The sequence below is a fragment of the Berghia stephanieae genome, chromosome 5 (assembly GCF_034508935.2).
Source record: "Berghia stephanieae isolate SIO BIC M18660-M18661 chromosome 5, UCSD_Bste_1.3, whole genome shotgun sequence".
Lineage (NCBI taxonomy): Eukaryota > Metazoa > Mollusca > Gastropoda > Nudibranchia > Aeolidiidae > Berghia > Berghia stephanieae.
In genome coordinates this window covers 70,085,362-70,100,332 of record NC_088364.1, presented here as the reverse complement: position 1 = coordinate 70,100,332, position 14,971 = coordinate 70,085,362, and the positions used below count along the sequence as shown (strand labels likewise).

The following is a 14,971-nucleotide window of genomic DNA, read 5'->3' as shown; positions in this document are numbered from 1 at the left end:
GTTACTAAATTGTCACAATTTATGTCCAATCCTCTCTCATTTCATCTGATCATGGCAAAACATGTACTGAGATATCTAAAAGGTACAGCAAACAAAATGCTAACATTCAGAAAATCCATTGATAATGAATTTACACTGACAGGTCATTGTGATGCTGATTGGGCAAATTCTGAGGACAGAAAGAGTATTACTGGGTATGGGTTTAAGATATCCAATGAAGGTCCTTTGATTTCCTGGAAATCAAAGAAACAATCAACAGTTGCCCTCTCAACCTGCGAGGCAGAGTATATGTCGCTCACTGCCGCCACACAAGAAGGCAAATTTCTATGTGCATTACTCTCAGATATGACAGGAAATAAAATTGATAACTTTTCCTTACTTTGTGATAATCAAGGTGCGATAGCTCTATCTAAGAACCCGTTCAACACCAACGTTCCAAGCATATTGACATTAAATATCATTTTGTCAGGGATGAAATTGCTAATGGAAAATTGAATCTGTTTTATGTCCCAACTGAAGACAACTTAGCAGATGTTTTCACAAAACCAGTGAGCAAAATCAGGAACAACAAGTTCATTTCAATTTTAATGGGAGAATAAAAATCATGTACTACCAGATGTTTGTTAAAAACAACTCAAAATTTTTTATTTTTTTTTAACATGAATATAATCATATATTTTATTTGCATTGAATATAAACTGCACTTTTTCTCTTTTCAAGAATATCATTCTAATGCATATTGAGATTACATGTGAAAGTCCCACATCTTCTTTTCATTTTATTTTGATTCAATCTATTACCTACTCAATTTTTGTGTTAGATAGAGCATAACTCAATAACCAAGGGAGATAAGACTTATAACATTTCTACCTAAAGGGAATTTACACAGTTGCTTTCCATTAATCACTTTTTTTCTAAGATTTTGAATACTGAACAAGTTAATGCTACCAATCTAATAGCATCTCATCTAAATCTAAATAAATCATTATCTAAATGATGCTGATGCTATTTCAACATCTTTCATGACTTAATTCATATCCTACCATTACTTCATGTTTTAAATTGTAACTTGTAACATGATGGTTCTATACGATGTAAACCTTTTTTTTTTAAAGTCATGCGGGATGAGTTTATGGGGGGATGTTGAGTGTAAACTCATCCTCTATCTTGATTTTATTATTATTATCCTTGATATAATAATTATGTGAATAAATCCTTCAACGATGTTTTTTCCGTTATCCAAAAAATAAACAAGGGTTTGTTCACTTCCTGTTTCACCCTTACAGGCAAACTCAACAATGTCTTGATTTAATAATAATTTTCAATCTTCTTTCATCCTCATAACTCATTACCACAACTTACAAGACCACCAAAACAAAGATAAATAGCACAGTGCCAGAATACAAAATCACTAAATAAAAAATGCATTCCAGTCAAAACCCATCGTTCAAATTGTCATGCCTGCCCAATGTGTAGGTCACACATCATATAAAAGCAGGGTTCAAATTTTTTTCTGTACAGCCCATATTTTTGTCAACGAGCACAGAATTACTGGCCAATCTAAAAATTATAAAACTATTTTTACAGATTCATATAATAATAGTAACTTGCAAACCTTCCTTAAATTAAGGGTAATTCAATCACCTGTTGAATCAAGTGATTTGAACCCGGGACCTTCCAGTTCAGGGTCAAACAACTTCACCACTACTCACTACACTACAGATCCATCTGACCTGTGGAGATATCTAATACAAATTATGCTATTAAGAAGAAATAGAAAAAAAAGAATCCACAAAAAGAACTGAATGTCACTTGTATTTTATTGTTATTGTAAATGTCATTTGCAAATTAGCAGAAAAAAACATGCAAATCTAATAATAATAATATTAGGTTTAGGTCGAGATCAGATTTTTTTCTATTAGGATTAGTTTAAGTAAAGGTGCTTGGGTGTTTGTTTTTCCTAGTATTAGGGTTAGTTAAAGGTACTAGGTTATAGTTATATTTATTCTTAGGCTTAATCGAGGGAATATTTGAGTTGTTTCCCTTGGCACTAGGAGCTTTCTGAAGGACTCCCTTTTTAGTTTTCATTCTTTTGTTCTTCAATTTTCTCTTAATTTCAAAAATTCGCTTACATTTTCATTCACCTTTCTGGAGGAGGGGGAGGGGCAGGGTGGGATTATTATTGCCATTGCTAAGCCAGTTTTTTAAAAAAAAAGAAAGAATATGAATTTGAACTTGAATCGCAGCAAAACCAAACAAGTAATAAATAGAATTTAAAAAAAAAATAAACTCGCCTCTTCAACATAAAGAGAAACAGTTCCATAAACGAAAATACGGTATTACATTGTCATTAGGTTAGGAAGCCAAAATTGGCCAGGGACCAAGATTTTGATCTCCCTCCGCCTCCTACTCAACTCCAAGCCTCTCTCTCTATGAAACTTTAGTTAATATTTATGGCTAGCACTATTCAGTATCTGATACTGAATAGTGGTTTTGCACTATTCAGTATCTGATACTGAATAGTGGTTTTGCACTATTTAGTATCTGATACTGAATAGCGGTTTTGTACTATTCAGTATCTGACACTGAATAGTGGTTTTGCACTATAATACGGTGTTTTTTTTCCGAAACCTGAAAAAGTTATGGGAAGAGGGCAGCTGTGGGAGTGAATATGGGACTGGGTTTCGGCGGGTTTCCAAATAAAAAGCAATTATTTTTTTACGAAACACGACGACACCTGACAATATCCGACAAAGTTATGAGAGGTAGGCAGCAGCGTGTGTGTGTGTGGTGTGTGTGTGTAGGGGGGGGGGGGGGAGGAGATGATGAACCTGAGATTCAGGGAAGTGTACACCAGTGGGGAGTGAACTGGGACTCTGGGTTTTGTAAAAAAGCAATAACAATATGGGGTGGGGGGGGGGGGGGAATTACATTTTTACGAAACCCGACAATATACGGCAAAGTTGTGGAAAGTATAGACCTGTAAATGAGCTCTATAAAAATTGACTGAAACTCTTCGACAAACTGAAGATTCAATTATTTTTTTGAAAAATAAGGGCATCATTGGAGAGGAGAGTGATAAATACAAGATATCAAAATAGTGGGTGTTATTTCTTACTGGAAGTCTGGAAGTATGACTGTCATAATTTGATGTAGAAGGAATGCTAAATAAGCATGTCATTCATATAGGTAAAGATGACTTCATCAGTCATATTCCTGCCTCTGGAATTTTTTTGACATAGAAAAAATAATCACCATTATCATCTTTAACTTCTAGCCATGACCAATTGAATTTATTCCTCACATTTTTATCGATGCTCGACAAGTCTGAATTGCGATCCACGAACAGCTCAGGCATTGTGAGAACATTAAAATAATGTAGCAATGAGCAAACTTGATTTTCAATCAGTTAATGAGAGAAACAAAAAAGAAATAAATATGACTTCTGGCCAATACACTGAATTATTAGGCTAAGTAGAAATGAATTATCAATTGAAGAAACTTCGGCAGTCAGGCGTAGCGGTAGCGGACAAATCCAAAGAATCGAAATGAATAGTAAATCGCCACAGTGTAAACAGCAAGCACGCTTGAACAAAACAATGGCAGAAAACGTCCTAATTTGCGCGGGAATTAATTAGGCTACTTACCATTGTTCCTTATTATTAGGTACCCAATCAGTGAAGATACGGTCAACCAGTTTGTTTACAACGTGAGGCAATCGAAATGTGCTTTGTAGCAATCTATCCAAACTTTCGATTTGGAGGTGTCTACATAACGGACTTCCGGGCATTCGCAATTTAGATTATCATAGTTTTTGAGAGTCCCAGGTAATTGTGGTCAATTTTGGCTTAGACGAAACAGTGAAATTTATCGCTCGGTGGCTCAGTTAAAATTGGCTACAGTTGGGATCACGACGGATTGGAAAGTGAAAAAATAATTTAACGAAGGATGTGTGAAAATACCCAGGGAAGTGTTCAGACACGCCTTTTATAAAAAGCGTCGCTTTGTCTTGGCAATATATACATCGTTAATATAAACGGTCCCCATGAGCTATGCGTAGCGCTGTGGAACACTCCTAATTATTTTACGGTCATTCGACTACGATTTGTGAATTCTTTCTTTTTTTATTTCTTTCTTTCTTTCTTTCCTTTTTTAAATATTTGAATTTGACAAATTGACTGATTTCAGCTAATTGACTGAGAATTTACAGGTCTATAAAGTAGGCAAAGCGTGGGGAGTGAACCTGGGACTCAATGAAGTGTACACCAGTGGGGAGTGAACCTGAGACTATGGTTTTCGGCGGGCCTCAGCTAGTTTCATATAAAAGCAATTAATTTTTTACGAAACCTGGCAATATCCGAGAAAGTTATGGGTAGTAGGCAACAGTGATGGGGAGTGAACCTGAGATTCGGGGAAGTGTACAGTAGTAGGGAGTGAACCTGGGACTGAGTTTCGGTGGGTTTTGAAAAAAAAAAAGCAATTACTTTTTGTTTACAAAATGCACCAAATCCCAACAAAATGGGGCAAAGTTATGGAAAGTAGGCAAATAATGGGGAGTGAACCTGAGACTAAGGGAAGTGTACACCAGTAGGAAGTGAACCTGAGACTATGGTTTTCGGCGAGTTTCAGCGAGTTTCACATAAAAGCATTTACTTTTTTACGAAACCCGGCAATATCCGACAAAATTATGGGAAGTAGGCAACAGTGGGGAGTGAACCTGAGACTCAGGGAAGTGTACACCAGTGGGGAGTAAACCTGAGACTATGGTTTTCGGCGGGTTTCAGGGAGTTTCACATAAAAGCAATTACTTTTTTACGAAACCCGGCAATATCCGACACAGTTGTGGGAAGTAGGCAACAGTGGGGAGTGAACCTGAGACTAAGGGAAGTGTACACCAGTGGGGAGTGAACCTGAGACTATGGTTTTCGATGGGTTTCAGCGAGTTTCACATAAAAGCAATTACTTTTTTTAGAAACCCGGCAATATCCGACAAAGTTATGGGAAGTAGGCAACAGTGGGGAGTGAACCTGAGATTCATGGAAGTGTACACCAGTGGGGAGTGAACCTGAGACTTTGGTTTTTGGCGGGTTTCAGCGAGTTTCACATAAAAGCAATAATTTTTTACGAAACCAGGCAATATCCGACAAAATTGTGGGAAGTAGGCAACAGTGGGGAGTGAACCTGAGACTCATGGAAGTGTACACCAGTGGGGAGTGAACCTGAGACTATGGTTTTCGACGGGTTTCAGGTAGTTTCATATAAAAGCAATTACTTTTTTACGAAACCCGGCAATATCAGACAAAGTTGTGGGAAGTAGGCAACAGTGGGGAGTGAACCTGAGTCTCAGGGAAGTGTACACCAGTGGGGAGTGAATCTGAGACTATGGTTTTTGGTGGTTTTCAGCGAGTTTCATATAAAAGCAATTACTTTTTTACGAAATCCAACGAAAGCTGGCAATATCCGACAAAGTTATTGAAGTAGGCAACAGTGGGGGATGATCTTGAGATTCAGGGAAGTACACTTGTGGGGAGTGAACCTGGGACTCTGGATTTTGTAAAAAAGCAATACCAAGGGGGAGGGGGAATTACTTTTTACGAAACCCGCCACAACCCGACAAAGTTATGGGAAGTAGGCAGCAGTGGGGATTGAATCTGGGATTTGGACACCGATGAGGATTGAACCTGGGACTGCGAGAGGCTGGTACCAGTGGACAGTGAGCTCAGAATGTACTTTTATTTCGAAACCTACTGAAATTGTCAAAAGTTATGGGAAGGGGGCACCATTGGGCAATGAACCAGAATTCAGGGAAGTGCACACTGGTTGGGAGTGAACCTGGGACTGTGAGAAGAGGATATCAGTGGAAATGAACCTGGGACTATGGAAGATAGATACTAGTGGGAAATGAAGCCGGACTATGGGAGTTGGGTACCAGACGAGAATGAAGCAATTACTTTTTTACAAAACTAACCGAAAAACCATAGACTTAGGTTTACTCCCCAATAGTCTACACTTCCCTGAGTCTCGGGTTCACTCCCCCACTGTTGCCTACTTCCTTTCCATAACTTTGTGGGATATTGTCGGGTTTCATAAAAAAGTAATTGCTTTTTTTTTACGAAACCCAGTCCCAGATTCACTCCCCAATGGTGTACACCTCCCTGAGTCCCAGGTTCACTCCCCACTGCTACCGACTTCCCATAACTTTGTCGGGGTTCGGCGTGTTTTGGCAGGTTTCGTAAAAAAAGAAACACCCTAAAAATACCACCTGTATTCAGAAAATAGATGTCAATTGTAGTCTAATATTCAGTATATCTATTTAAATCATTATTATTATTATTATTATTATTATTATTTTTATCATTATTATTATTATTATTATTATTATTATTATTATTATCATTATTATTATTATTATTATTATTATCATTATTATTATTATTATTATTATTATTATTATCATTATTTATTATTATAATCATTATTTATTATTATGATTATTATTATGATTATTATTATTATTATTATTATTATTATTATTATTATTATTATTATTATTTATTATTATTATTATCACGTAAATTTTAATATAATACGGCAATTAATTCACGGAAGTACATCGCTCAATTAATAATGGCAGAAAGTCTGGCCACATATTTATAATGAATCGGGTTTGTCTTAGATGACCAAACAAACAAACAAACAAACAAACAAACAAACAAACAAAAACAACAACAACAAAAACAAAAACAAAAACAAAAACAACAACAACAACAACAACAACAACAACAACAACAACAACAACAACAACAACAAATGAGACAAACAAAAAAAAGCAAGATTTTAAAAGGTAATAAACAATAGAAGAGCACATCAATGAAAAACAACAACGAGATTATAACAAATAAAAGATATTCGTAATAAATCGATAACTGATTAAATTACTCGAACTACTTGAGTAAAAAAAAATAATAATCATAATAATGATGATGATGACCATTACAACAACAACAATAATAATAATAATAATTGTAAGTAAGTAGAAATAATAATAATAATAATAATAATAATAATAATAATAATAATAAAAGAACAATAGTATAATATCAACATTAAAGGATATTACAAGCAAATAAAATTATTAAAACAAAAGTTTAAAAAATATCAATAGACAGAAGGAATTTTTAAAATATTGGGCAGAGACGCCAACTTTAAATTTGGCTCACAGGAGTTTCAGACACCACTCGTATGAATTTCAATGCTGAAAGAGGAATTTCCGCACACAAGAAAAAGGAATTGGAATGGTATTGTGTTTACATATTGTATAGTTCTAAATAGATAACTGATTAGAATTATATTATGATACATAAACACATTGCCAAATACAATCCCAAAGTTTCCTTATTTCAAATGAAGTAAAGGGCCAAAACCTAATGGTAGAGATTGTAGTACTGGTGTTAGTGAGGATGATGTGGTGATGGTGGTTGTAGTAATAATGGTAGTGATGATGAAGATGTGATAGTGGTTGTCGTTAGTGGTAGTGATGATGATATGGTGGTGGTGGTGGTGGTTGAAGTAGTAGTGGTAGTGATGATGATGTGGTGGTGGTATAGTGGTTGTAGTAGTTGTGGTCGTGATGATAATGATGTGGTGGTGGTTGTAGTAGTGGTGGTAGTGATGTTGATGTGGTGGTGGTATAATGGTTGTAGTAGTTGTGGTCGTGATGATAATGATGTGGTGATGGTTGTAGTAGTAGTGGTAGTGGTAGTAGTAGTGGTAATGATGATGTGGTAGTGGTGGTTGTTGTAGTAGTGGTAGTAGTAGTGGTAATGATGATGTGGTGGTGGTTGTAGTGATGATGTGGTGGAAGTGGTTGTAGTAGTACTGGTCGTTATGATGATGATGTAGTTGTTGTAGTAGTAGTAGTAGTAGTAGTAGTAGTAGTAGTAGTAGTAGTAGTAGTAGTAGTAGTAGTAGTAGTAGTAGTAGTAGTTATGTAGTAGTAGTAGTAGTAGTAGTAGTAGTAGTAGTAGTAGTAGTAGTAGTAGTAGTAGTAGTAGTAGTAGTAGTAGTAGTAGTAGTAGTAGTAGTAGTAGAAGATGATGTGGTAGTGATGGTGTGGTTGTAATAGTAGTAGTAGTAGTAGTGATGACGATGTGGTTGTGGTGAGTGTAGTAGTAGTGGTAGTGATGATGTGGTGGCGGTGGTTGTAGTAGCAGTGGTAGTGATGATGTGGTGGTGATGGTGGTGGTTGTAGTAGTAGTGGTGGTAGTGATGAAGATGAGGTAGTGGTGGTGCTTGTAGTAGTAGTGGTAGTGATGATGATGTGGTGGTGATTGTAGTAGTGGTGGTAGTGATGATGATGTGGTGGTGATGGTGGTTGTAGCAGTGGTGGTAGTGATGATGTGGTGGTGATGATAGTTGTAGTACAAATGGTAGTGATGGTGATGTTGTAGTGGTGGTTGTAGTAGTAGTGGTAGTTGCAGTGATGATGATGTGGTGGTGGTTGCAGTAGTAGTGGTAGTGATGATGTGGTGGTGGTGGTTGTAGTAGTAGCAGTAATGATGATGTGATTGTGGTGGTTGTAGTAGTAGTGGTAGTAATGATGTGATGGTGGTGGTTGTATTAGTGGTGGTAATGACGATGTAGTGGTGGTGGTGGTTGTAGTAGTAGTGATAATGATGATGATGTGGTGATGGTTGTAGTAGAGGTAGTGATGATGATGTTGTAGTGGTGGTTGTAGTAGTATTAGTGGTAGTGATGATGATGTGGTGGTGGTGATTGTAGTAGTAGTGGTAATGATGATGTGATGGTGGTGGTATAGTAGTGGTAGTGATGATATAGTGGTGGTGGTTACAGTAGTAGTGGTAGTTGCCGTGATGATGATGTGGTAGTGGTGGTTGCAGTAGTAGTGGTAGTGATGATGATGTGGTGGTGGTGATTGTAATGGTGATGGTAGTTGTGGTAGTGATGATGATGATGTGGTGGTGGTGGTTGCAGTAGTAGTTGTAGTACTGATGATGATGATGTGGTGGTGGTGGTAGTAGTGGTAGTAATGATGATGTGGTGGTGGTTGCAGTAGTAGTGGTAGTGATGATGTTGTAATATAGTTGCAATGATGTGATGTGATGTAGTTGGAAGAGGGAGTGGGGGGGGGGGGGGGGGGGGGGGGGGGGGGGTATCCTTGGAACAAATTGACCTCACCGGAATTTGACGGAAGTTGCCCGGAGCCTGGAATTTTTTTCTCCAGACCGGAGTTTTTTCCGGTGAAACCGGAGCTTTGGCATCACTGTATTGGGGAAAAAAAAAAAAAAAAAAGTTATTCCTGCCGGGATTTGAACTCTCGAACCTTAAGCTCAGAGTCAAACAGCTTATATCCACCAAGCCATGGTGTCACTGAACATTTAGTGACATTTAATCATGTCTATTTAGATATTTAAAAATGTATTTGAATGCCACTCTTACTTTGATATTTTGAACTATGTTAATTGCACTATAGCAGAAATTTAAAAATTACGATCAAAATATTTCTACAACTTTGAATCGGGCTGTCAGTTACTGCACGTTTTCAATCTGGAAGTAGGTCAGTAGTTCGACCGAGATTGTCGCACTTTTCACTCTCTCTATAAAAAAGAGTTCCTTGTGGATACTGGATAGTGGCAAAGCACTATTCAGTATCAGATACTGAATAACCACTTCCAATATTTATTGGTGGACATATGAAAGTCTATAGCCATAACCGCTAATAAAATCTCCCTTTTCATGTGTAGATTTAGTTGCAGTACAAGTGGAGAAGAGAGTCAGAGTGATGATGTGCTAAGAAGATAGACGCGGTTTTCTTTTAGTTTTGTCTGTTTTTTACGCTAACATCCTCAAACTCCAATAATAGAAAAAAGGAATAAAGCATCGTTCCTAGGGGTGGAGGTGACAGATTTGAATACGCTAAGACTAAGGAGGATGAAAAGTCCTCCGACTTAATTATTTTACCGTCAGCTTAAACTTTCTCTTCATCTTGATGCCATTGACCATGTTCCTTTCACGTTTCAGTTTTGCTTTACCTAATATGTAAACGGAGTAAAATGAAAGGTGGCCTTACCCACTGAGCTGCCTATCCACACCGCTATCGGAATATTTTAAATTCATATATGAGCTAAACATATTTCCACCCTCGATAATAGGTAGGCATTTTGCATAAAATCTTTCTGCCCACTTGCTACATGCGTCTGGGGATAGTATCCCCAGACAGGTGTCTGGGGATAACAAAAATTGGTTATCCCCAGACACCTGTCTGGGGATAACGAATTTTTATTATCCCCAGACAGGCGTCTGGGAATAATGACAGCCTTCTATATAACCTAGAGACAAAATTCAAACGGTTTTATCATCGGGATGGTATACTGCATCATAGTAAACCAGATTTTATACTGTCATTTGAAAACTGAATTTTCATTTAAGTGCCTACTAGTACTTAGTACAACCCAAAACTTTAAATTTAATTTTAGCGACCAGTCTATGACATGGTGCATGGTGTCCAGTACTGGCCAAGGCAACAGAAACATACCTACAAAAAATGGACAGACTAGTTGATAATATGGGAGGGCTTCCAAAAGCTCCTACATCCCCAGTATTTTTTTTTAATATAAAGTTCTAGAGAGCTGCGCCGGTGTTACCAATACTTAGAGAGGTGGGCCTTTGGCCTACCAACCTCCGCTGCACGTCCAACTCGCCTTGAGCATGCATTCACGTAAAATATAAAGATTTTTTTTAAAAACCTACCTCTGTTTCAAAAACTAGCATCTTTCACCTTTCTAAGAAACATTTTGATTTTTCAGAACTTTAGTTCGTTAAAAAATACCGGCCAATCTGACCCGTTGAGTCGAATGAAAACGAAATTTTGTTGTTTACACCGTTCAAAGGAAATGCCGTAAATAAGCTTTCATGGACTTCCTGTGTTGTTTTTACAGTGTCACGTGACCGTTTTGAGAAATTTGTCGTCTGCTACAAATAATTAGACCGGTAGGGGGTAGATATTTTCGTTGGAGCAGAGAAAAAGTGAGTATTATTTCTTGGACTTGTAGAGAGGCCTAGGGTCCACCAGCAGTCAAGTTTATTGAATAAAAGAAAAAAAGGCCTTTTTAGTGCACTAATGCACCAAACTGCATACCTATCTATGGACACTTTGTTCCGTATCTTTTTCCCAATAAACTTTTTTAAAAACCTGGGGCCAGGGTTGCTAATTTGGCCTCCTGGTGGCCAAATTTGAGAAATTTGGCCTTTTCCCAAGCCATTTGGCCTCCCAAAATTTGGTTTGGCCACTTGGCCTCCTGTAACCAACTTTTTGGCTTCCTCTGACTTTCCCCGTTATATCGTTTTACTCTGGTACCGGTAAAACTTATTTTATTTGGCAATCTAAATATCTAAATGCAACACGTGCTAACGCCACAGATTGCATTTGCTAATGCTTCTATATATACGAATTTTCCTTATCCTATCTAAATTGTTTAACAAATCTAAAGAGTTTTTGCGAGGCTAAGGTGGGTTTGGTGGTATTTGGGCTCCTGCCGAGGAATCTGGCTTCTTGCTATAGCTAGTTTGGTCTCTTACTCAAAAATGATCTGGCAACCCTGCCTGGCTAGGCGGAACCTTGATAACAGAAACGGGGGCCCACACGATTTCGCGAGGAATTAATCATGAAAACAATTAGGATATAATTTCAACACAACTTTTGAAATTCATCAAGGATTGTCCATTACCGAATGTTTTTTGATAGAAAACAAATGCATCTTCAAATCTAAACTGCTTTTGACGGTAAGCGGTAAGTTTTTATTTATTTTTCTGTCCAAACGAATGATTTGTCTTGGTTATAGAAGCTAAGTATTGGTAACACCGGCTCAGCTCTCTATTTTTGAGTAAGAGACCAAACTAGCTATAGCAAGAAGCCAGATTCCTCGGCAGGAGCCCAAATACCACCAAACCCACCTTAGCCTCGCGAAAACTCTTTAGATTTGTTAAACAATTTAGATAGGATAAGGAAAATTCGTATATATAGTAGCACTAGCAAATGCAATCTGTGGCGTTAGCACGTGTTGCATTTAGATATTTAGATTGCCAAATAAAATAAGTTTTAACGGTACCAGAGTAAAACGATATAACGGGGAAAGTCAGAGGAAGCCAAAAAGTTGGTTACAGGAGGCCAAGTGGCCAAACCAAATTTTGGGAGGCCAAATGGCTTGGGAAAAGGCCAAATTTCTCAAATTTGGCCACCAGGAGGCCAAACTAGCAACCCTGGCCCCAGGTTTTAAAAAAAAAGTTTATTGGGAAAAGGATACGGAACAAAGTGTCCATAGATAGGTATGCAATTTGGTGCATTAGTGCAGTAAAAAGGCCTTTTTTTCTTTTATTCAATAAACTTGACTGCTGGTGGACCTTAGGCCTCTCTACAAGTCCAAGAAATAATACTCACTTTTTCTCTGCTCCAACGAAAATATCTACCCCCTACCGGTCTAATTATTTGTAGCAGACGACAAATTTCTCAAAACGGTCACGTGACACTGTAAAAACAACACAGGAAGTCCATGAAAGCTTATTTACGGCATTTCCTTTGAACGGTGTAAACAACAAAATTTCGTTTTCATTCGACTCAACGGGTCAGATTGGCCGGTATTTTTTAACGAACTAAAGTTCTGAAAAATCAAAATGTTTCTTAGAAAGGTGAAAGATGCTAGTTTTTGAAACAGAGGTAGGTTTTTTAAAAAAATCTTTATATTTTATGTGAATGCATGCTCAAGGCGAGTTGGACGTGCAGCGGAGGTTGGTAGGCCAAAGGCCCACCTCTCTACTCTCTAGTACTATTTCACTGAACACTACATCGAGAGATCCCTAATTATCGAATGAAAAACGAAAGTAAGCAGTGTTGAAGTGTTGCCAGGTGCCTTTGCAAAAATCTCACCAAATTTATGCCAGAAATCCGCCAACTTTATCCTAGTTCACCAGCGACATTTGCCCAAAATCCACCAAAAAATCCACCATTTGATTTAAAACACTTATAATCAACAGTAGTGTATTGTCTCAGAATAAAGATTATGTTACGAAACGCTACTCACCTATTTACAACTGTTTCCTTTTTAAAGGCATGAAGATTCCGAGTTTCGATTTTGTTTGAGCGGGCGTTAGACTGTAGAGTATTGTTTTCACCTTCGGTTAATCGGAATTAGGCAGGTGATCCTAAAAGTCACCTTGGGGGTGGGGGGAAGAAGAAATAATTAGACATGATTGCTATACTTCTACTTCATTAAAAAATCCGCCATCCGCCAGGCCATTTTTCCCCCTACCACGTGAACTCTTATGGCCTGAGACATCGTCTCGACTGGCGATGTGACGTCACACTCCCGGTCCATCCGCTTTCGTTTTGAAAACCGGTTAATGGTTGACTGTGTTGTCATTCATTTTCAATTCATTCTTATCGGATTATTGTACCCTCTTGTTTTCTATAGATAATTTGTTAAATAGTCATTCATATTTTGATAAATACCATCCATTGTTTTGCATTTTCATCATGCCTAGTAAGTGCTGTGTGCCAAATTGTAAAGGAAATTATTATCCTTCTGAGAAAGTGTCTGCCTTTGAATTTCCCTCGGATTTGGGTAGGAAAAACCTTTGGTTGAGGAAGATACCAAGACAAGATTTCCAACCTTCTTCTACAGCTGTGGTATGTGAGCGTCATTTTTGTGACAGATTTATTGTCAGAGTAGATTCTGTCACAAGACCTGACGGTTCCATTCTCAGTGTAGAGAGAAGCATACCAAAATTGACAAAAGATGCCTATCCTTCCATCTTTCCCAACTGTCCCTCCTATTTATCTACGAAAATATCCCTGAAACGGAAAGCCCCCGACGAAAGGCGAGATGCAGTTTTAAAGAGAGACGATGAGTCTTTTAAACGATGGGTTGAAAATGATCGGATTAAGAATTATACAGAATTCTGTGGCATTTTCAATACCAGAGTTGATGCGAAATTATGGATTTATCGTTTTTTTCTTGCCTCATCGTCTTCACCTGATGATCCATCAATGCCTGACCACTGCACCCTTTACAGGATTATTGATACTGTTGACAGTGCTCCAAAGTTGCTGTCTTCAATCGAAGTTTTCTCTGACATGCATGTGGAAATATTTTCTGATAATCGTAAGTATTTACCTTGAAAATTGACATGTTTAGAATTAGAATAAATGATTTCTAAAATAGTAATAGTAATAGTGCTAGATAGAACTTCTAGTATATAAGAGTAGTGCTGGTGTTAGAAGTAGTAGTAGCAGTGGTGGTGGTAATAGTAGCAGTAGTAGTAGGAACGCCAATATAGTAGTACTAGTAGCAATGGCAATATTAGTAGTAGTGACACCAATAATGGCAATGGTAGTCTACCACTAACAGTAGTTCTAGTAGTGGTTGTAGTCGTATAATAGTAATTGCAGTAATAATATTCTTGGTAGAGTAGTAGTTTGAAATATTATTAGTAGTAGTGGTAGTAGTAACACTAATGGTAGTAGAAGTAGTAATAAATATAGTAAGTATAATTTTTATTAAAGTCTATCTTAATGATGTGATGTTATTATATACAATTAAAAGATATATTATTATCTCACTATCAACCATTTTATAAGGATCTTGTTTAAATGATGAAAGAAGACAATAAAAAAGATACAACTTATTTTTCATTGAAGCATGGAAATTATAATATATATGTTAGTGTGATGACTTGACCATTATTTTTTTCTTTGTTTTTCAGAAAGGGTTCCTGATAGCGCCATTGCATGGATTTTTGGGAAAACTTCTCCCCCAACTCTTACATGCTGGTCTCAATTTGACACTGTCCTTTCCCATTTTTGTCATGGGAATGGATTTGATAGAAGTAACTTGGAGGACCAGCTGCAACTTTATGTTTCAGCTATTGATAGTCTATGCAACAGTATTGACAATGA

General features: G+C 37.4%; 1 protein-coding gene across 7 annotated transcripts in view; it reads right to left on the bottom strand.

Annotated features, from left to right (window-relative positions):
- The window catches only part of LOC144973520 (uncharacterized), a 31,923-nt gene extending 18,382 nt beyond the window's left edge, over window positions 1–13,541 (bottom strand). For 2 of the 7 annotated variants that reach the window (XM_078916032.1, XM_078916031.1), the window contains exon 1: window positions 10,771–11,080. The gene's annotated coding sequence lies outside the window, so the exon portion shown is untranslated. Of the gene's footprint in view, window positions 1–3,647; window positions 4,565–9,198; window positions 9,284–10,555; window positions 10,739–10,770; window positions 11,081–13,097 lie in introns of those variants that run through there. The other 5 variants (XM_078916036.1, XM_078916038.1, XM_078916037.1 and 2 more) reach the window with 5 other exon arrangements.
- Window positions 13,542–14,971: the final 1,430 nt, after the last annotated feature.